Source organism: Pollicipes pollicipes, unplaced genomic scaffold (genome assembly GCF_011947565.3).
Source record: "Pollicipes pollicipes isolate AB1234 unplaced genomic scaffold, Ppol_2.1 Scaffold_4002;HRSCAF=4701_pilon_pilon_pilon, whole genome shotgun sequence".
In the NCBI taxonomy this organism is placed as follows: domain Eukaryota; kingdom Metazoa; phylum Arthropoda; class Thecostraca; order Pollicipedomorpha; family Pollicipedidae; genus Pollicipes; species Pollicipes pollicipes.
The window spans coordinates 12,319,706-12,326,703 of NW_023596420.1; the positions used below are offsets into that span (position 1 = coordinate 12,319,706).

Consider the following 6,998-nt stretch of genomic DNA (forward strand, 5'->3'; position numbering starts at 1 on the left):
CTAAGCCTACACGATAACAACTGGACCGAATGCTATGCAAGGATGGCTCTGGGTCGGGATACTAAGCTGGCTTGCCAGAGATCCTGACTCCGCACCAGTAGAGCCTTTCCAGTACAGTAGAAAACTGCTGCCAAGGTATCGTAATGTTCCATTTAAGGTCGCGTCAATGCAAACACGTCTCAGCCCGACATCCTCACTCGCTTACCACCCGGCAGCCGAAGACGTCACGTAACCGCGGCCTGTTGGACGCGGTTATGTGACGTACGTTTGTCGCTTTTGAGGGGAGATTCCACCAACTCGGCTACACTGAGGCATTCTGGGATAATATGAACATGTTTCAGTGATAACTTTCTTCAGCATTCTCGTCACGTCATCTCTCAAAAGTTTAAGAATTTTCCACCGCTTTAATATTTCGAGGAAGCCTATTCTACCAATCAATACCTCGATGGGAAAGTGCTCAAATACTTACAAATACACAGGCCTACAGCAATTTGTGCAATAAGCCCTGGAAAGAGACGAAAGTCAGAAAGATCGAGAAGAGGCAAGGCGAAGAGAAAAACTGGACAGAGCAAAAATAAGACAGAAAAATTGGAGATAGAAGAAAAAAGATAGAGAAAAAAACTGGAGAGACGAAAGAAGGCGGTCAGGAGAGCTGGAGAGAAAACAAAAAACAGAAAAGAGACGAGACGGAGAGGGCGTGAGGAACGGGAGGAGCGGTAGCGCATAAGAAACCACAATTTTTAGATGAAAAGCCTTGCTCTGCAGGTAGCACAGGCGACAGATGTCAGCACGGGCAGTGTTGTCCCATCTGATACCGATTCAACCCTAAGACTGCCGCCGTTGGTGGACGGAAAGGACGACATTGGCTGCTACTTTCAGCGTTTCGCGGGGACTTTGCGATGGCCTGAGGAAAGCTGGGCGTTAAGATTAGGCGCCCTCCTAAGGGGAAAGACACTAGAAGCGTACTCTAGAATCTCCGACGGAACCTGTCGTACGTAAGCGCTCCTGATGAGGTATAACACGAATGGAAATGGGTTTCGTCTCAAGTTCCGCACATCCTAGCTGGAGGCGGGTAAATGTCCCTAACCGTGTTTATCGCGGTTGAGCGAGCATTTCATGCGATGGTTCGATATGCCTGAACACCAAACAATTTTGGCAGGGTACAGGACCGCATGGTAAAGGGTCAGTATTTGACCAGTTGCCCAAGGACCTTTGCATTCATCTCCACGAACAGGCATTCGCTATCGGACCGGTATCCTGCCGCTGATGACCGCGTCCTAGCGTGGCATTTGTTATCACGAAGCACCGAGCCATCCCCAGAGACTAGGCGGGAGAAGCGCCAGGGCACAACGTCGGACCGGTATCCTGCCGCTGATGACCGTGTCCTAGCGTGGCATTTGTTATCACGAAGCGCCGAGCCATCCCCAGAGACTAGGCGGTAGAAGCGCCAGGGCACAAGCGTCGGACGCCCCGCCGCCTCGAGACCAGAGCCGACTGTATTGCTACAGCTGCAACGGCCTGGGGCATCGGGTAGCTAAATGTGGTCAGCGAGATCATCGCACCGGCACGGGACCGTATCCAGGTGAGGTCGACCCGCGAGGTGACCCCGGTCCGAGGCCCGTAAGCATGCACCGGAAATGGATCGCCAGAAAGGCATCGGTCAAGCTTACATCACCCGAGAAGAAGAGGAGGCGCATGGTCATAAGGAACCAGGGGGAATCGAGAGCAGACAGGAAAATCGTGGGACAGCGCACGAGGCGGCGGCGGCGGTTGTAGCGTCGCCACCGTTTGGTACGACTCCGGAGTTGGGAACTAGAGCAGCAAACCAACAGGAACCGGATTGTATGAAACATGATGAAGTAATGCCAGCCAACGAAAAGACCACCCCACTGTGAACGGCGCGCCCTTGTACCAAAAACCGGAGCAGAGGGCTTCCATGTAGGTGGCGAAATATCAAGTTGATAACACGGTCATGAGCGTTCTACGCGATACCGGATGCAGGTCGGTCATATATCAGCAGGACCTAGTAGAGGAAGATGAGCTCACAGGCGGGTTCTCGCTCATGCTGCTGACTGCAACGCCGTGCGCAAGGTGCCTGCAGCGACGATCCCCGTTGGTACTTCATGCGTGGTAGGAATGATAAAAACTGTGTTAGCCTAAAACAATCAACGACTTCATAAAAGGTCAGGTCACAGGTGTTCATGCACCAGATAATCCTGACCCCACATAGCGCGGGCAGGCTCAGGACAGACAGTCTGGGAGTGGGTGCTTACGGCTACCTGGGCCGTAACCAGGGCCCCGGCCAGGAGAGGAGCGGGACTGCTGGGATCTCGCGATTTGACGAATGCGGCTCTTGTGCCCGCAGGTAGGCTCACGCAGATGCAGTAAGAAGATGTCACGCTGACCGCCCTACTTGAAGGGAAAGGAGCTTACGTGAAGCGCGGCAAGAGGGTGAGATACGAAACGACCGGAAATATCTTGCTTCGAGTCGTTAAGCCTATTGGACCAGCGCCTGCAGAGCCCCCCCCCCCCCCCCTCCCCCCAGCCATGCCGTGAAGATCGCCCACCAGTCTCTATTAGCAGGTGACGTGGAGACGGAGAGCACTGAAAAGATCCTCACAAGATCTTACTGGCCGGGACTAGGGGCGGAGGTACGGCGTTTCTGTCACTCGTGCCACGAATGCCAACGCACTGCAAGCAGGGAATCGTTGGGAAAAGCGCCCCTGGACAAACTGCCTCAGATTGATAGACCGTTCCAACGCGTCGCCTTGGACCTCAATGGGCCGACTCAACCGCCTGGTGAAAAGGGACATCACTATATCATGACTCTGGTCGACTACGCCACGCGATATCGGGAGGCGCTACGCTCAAAACCATCACGACGGAGGCCGTGGCCGAGGCGCTTATCGATCTTTAAAGCCGACCGGGTGTTCCTGATGAGATTTTCACCGCGTTAGGAAGGCAATTTGTCTCAGGCTGTATACAGGAGCCTCTCTACCAAACCGATGTGCTACGGCTTGGTAGAGAAGTTCAATGACACGCTGAAGACCATGCTCAAACGTCTCTGCAGTGACCACCCACGGCTGTGGCACCGGTGCCTTGGTGCCCTGCTGTTCGCCTACAGGTAAGTCCCCAAAGAGTCCAACGTTTTTTTTCGCCGTTCCAGTTGTTACGGCGATGTATGGTAGGGCAATGCCAGCCCCAGGGAGATTTTGAAGCTGTGGACAGAAGAGGGGGCCAACTGCGGAGACAAAGACAAGCTACCAGTATGTCTTCGAGCTGAAAGAGAAACTGGAGCAGGCTCTGGAACTGGCGCGACATGAGCTAGAATGATCTTGGACCAGATAAAAGCAGTCATGAACAGACATGCAGGAGCTGAAAGACTGGAGTTCAGAGCAAATATGCTGATCCATCTTTTGTCAGGAAGTAACAAGCTGCTCATGCAATGGCAAGGCCCTTGCAAAGCCCAAAAGAAGTTGGGTGAGTGTGACTACAAGGTCAAGATGAAAGATCAGTAATGATGATGAGTTGACATCTTAGGAAGCATCAATATCAAAGGCCACATTGCACCCATAATGGCTCTTAAAGGCTGTATTATGTTTAAACTAGAAAGGAGCAAATATAGCTGGAAATTTTATGTCTGCAAGAAATAAAAGTAAATGGTTTGAGTATTAAGATGTAGACATCTCCCAACATTTCACAATTATTCAAACATGACACTTGTCACCCAAAATGATGCCATCATTCTTCCTTGCAATGTGAACAGGGAGCAAAGCACATGATGGACTATCAAGAGTAAGCCGCATTTAGGGCATTGAGGTCTCCCCTTCCCCACACACGCACACACAACAGGAAGTCATGTGTCGCATAAGCACAGCCAATTCGCAGATGGCACAGGGCACCATTAAAATCTGAGCTACCTGGTTTGTCAAATCTAATGTCATATGTGACATGGTATGTAACCTGTGAAAGTGCCAGACTAGTGCATTCAATACCAAGGTTTTATTCAAAATCAGCATGTTGATAAACAGTCAATTCTTTACATTTTTGGGCAATGGGGTTGTAAGCCACATGTATGAGAATATCTCCTTGTTTCTTGTTTCTCTCATCAGTTAAAAAACTAACAGCATAGAATGCTAAGAATCAAGTTAGAACAAATTGCTGACAAAACAATTATGTGACAATGCATGCTTGCATTCTGTGAGTAGCATGGATGTATGCAGCATGACAATCTAGATAAGTAACCCACAAAAAAGTTCTGCCTTGCAGCACCTGTGCTGCAGTTGTACAAGGGAAAAATTATATATCAAGCTTAATACAAGTATGCTGAGCCAGGCATACACATTTTTTTCAGGCAGCAGCCTCCTCTGCAGTTGTGTGCAGATCAATATGGTTGTGATATGATGATACAAACAATATCAAATTTAGAAAAATTATGCCAAGCCTGTCACAATTAGCACAAGCAGTGTGCAATACATGTGACTGCATGACAAATAAAAAGAGTATGACTTATAAGCATAATACACCAGTAGAAGAAGCAAAATGGCAACTGAACTTCATGCTCAGAAGTGAAAAACTTGGTTACTTTTTTATTCCCCTTCACAAAACCAAAAGGGGATAGTGGCATTCAGCCAACTGTAGGTTTCTGTGCAGATAAAAGTGCTGAGACTTGAGAGCTGAAAGCAGGAGGGATCAGCCCCCAACTTCATGCTAAGTTGGCATTCGCTCTGTGAGCGTTGACTTGAGGGATTAGGTAAAAAACGGCTTTTGCCACGCCATCCGAGACTTAAAAGAACTTCCTGTGCCCCACGACAGGTACATGCTCACAACTTACCCAGGTATCCCTTATGGTCAAAATATCAGATCGCTTTACAAAATATTTGAACCCCTTAAAATGAACCCCTGGCTTGATGTAGGACGGGCAGCACGCAACGCAATCAACGCGGGCAGCAACACCCCATACAGACTTAGTCTCGCGTGGACTGGTTAGATAGCCTTGGGCTGTACACACCCGTACTATAAGCTGCGCGGCTACAACGAATACGCCAATATTGTCACCAATGCGGAACTTTGGAAGAATATAATAGCTACCAGATAATGTGTCATAAAGGGAATAGCGAATTCATGCAAACTTCTCTCTTCGGCCGCGTTCGCTTTGTCGTCAGCACATTTACCAGCAACAATCACGGCCCAGTATTCCCCCTACGTCACGTCACGTGGCCACAAAGTCACACGTTATGTTACGTCACGCACTGGCTGACAACGATGCCAGGATTTGTTTGGCCCCGTTCGATCTGTCGTCAACACAATTGTCAGCAGGAATGCGTGACGTCACGTGTGCTGACAGCGCGTCTGATGTATGGGCTGACAGGAATTTTTAAACTTTACTTTCCCTCCTTCTTTTACCATGAACTTTAGTCCATACACTAACTCTGACTTAACGCCGGCCATGACACACTACGTCCAAAGAGGTACTTGGAAGTGTGACTTCAGTTTCGGTATAAGCATCATCTATCCCAGCCGTATGTTGAGTGTTTCTTTCCATGTCCAATTCATTTCAATCTCGTCCACGTCATTTTAGATGTTTACTTCTGACGCTATTAATTTACTTGGTAACGCAGCCACAGACCACACCAATCACTGTCACTCGCCATTGCATGGCTACTCTTGGCATTTCAGTTCCATCCTTATCTATTTTACGTCGCATTGCCCCCAAAATCAGACAAGTGCCCCCACCCCACCTGACGGCCATACACGTTCGTCAAGTTGCCACCACGTTCACATCCAGATCCAGGCCCATATGCGAGGTTCAGCGGACTCCTCAAATGGGTCTGAAACGTTGTATATAGAGCAGTTTAATCTCCTGAGCACAATGAGCACAAAAGCTCAGGCCGGTTACCCTATTGCCGGAGATATGTCGAGATGAAAGATCACAATGACGAAAGCGGACTCCTTCAATTCTTTCTAACTCCGTATGCTGGTATATATTCAAATCCTGATTACAGAAAAAAACACGAGATCATGGACTGGTACGCAGAATCAAAAAGGTTCTAGCTGTTCTAATGTCAAGGTCGCAAATCCAGGACGTATCTCATGGTATCATCCTTGACTTAGTGTTATATTTGACATTCAGCGGATCCCTCGGATTGGCCTTCAATTTTGTCTACAGATGCAGTCTAATCTCCTGAGCACAATGAGCACAAAATCTTGGACCGGTATGCCTCATTACCGGAGATATATCAATATAAAATATCACAATAAACAGGCGGACTCCTTCAATGATTTCGAAACTCCGTGTCCTGATAGATGTTGACCCGCTGATTCCAAAAACGAAAAACGATTAAATCTTTCAAAAGGAAACGCCAATTCGGTGGCATAAGTGCTGACCGCATTCAAAACTGCAATCACATGAAACCCGAATCACATTACACAAAACCCAAGGTCACATGAAAACATTTTCATCGTGAGAGGATGATGCATTTTAAAATCACACGTTTAAATGGGAGAAAATGTTTTGGTACACAAATCAATAGTGACTGTAAAACACTGCACTGAATCCAGTTGATGGGATGGCTACATGCACGCCAGTAATCATCAAAGATGCTCGAATATCGCCAAAACTACGGGCAAAAGTACGCATCGTGCGTGCGAAGAGCATCTAAAACTGACCATGTTATGGCATGTTTCTCAGTATCCACAGCCATCCAATCAGGCATTGGGCCCAGTCACCACTACACCTGGTAATTAAGCCAGAGCGTCGCAGACGAACACTGCCGCAATTGGTCAGAGGTATCGAAAATCGGCTACGGAACTCGAACTGTGCACCCACACAACTACACATCCACAGGTGATAGCTGAGTCAAGCCCATTTACATCGTGCGACTGAAGCACAATACGCTCTGTCGAACGACAAGGGTCATACCTACTAAAATGTGCCACCGAATTTTCCCAAGGATGGAGGCCGGGCAGCCCTTCTTGGTCATCTATTTACAGTCAAT

The 6,998-nt window shown here is 48.4% G+C and overlaps 1 protein-coding gene across 1 annotated transcript in view; it reads right to left on the reverse strand.

Moving 5' to 3' along the window:
• LOC119094103 (putative ATP-dependent RNA helicase DHX57) overlaps window positions 1-4,983 on the reverse strand; it is a 28,584-nt gene extending 23,601 nt beyond the window's left edge. The window contains exon 1 of the mRNA XM_037217179.1: window positions 4,835-4,983. The gene's annotated coding sequence lies outside the window, so the exon portion shown is untranslated. The remainder of the gene's footprint in view (window positions 1-4,834) is intronic.
• Between the last annotated feature and the right edge of the window lie 2,015 nt (window positions 4,984-6,998).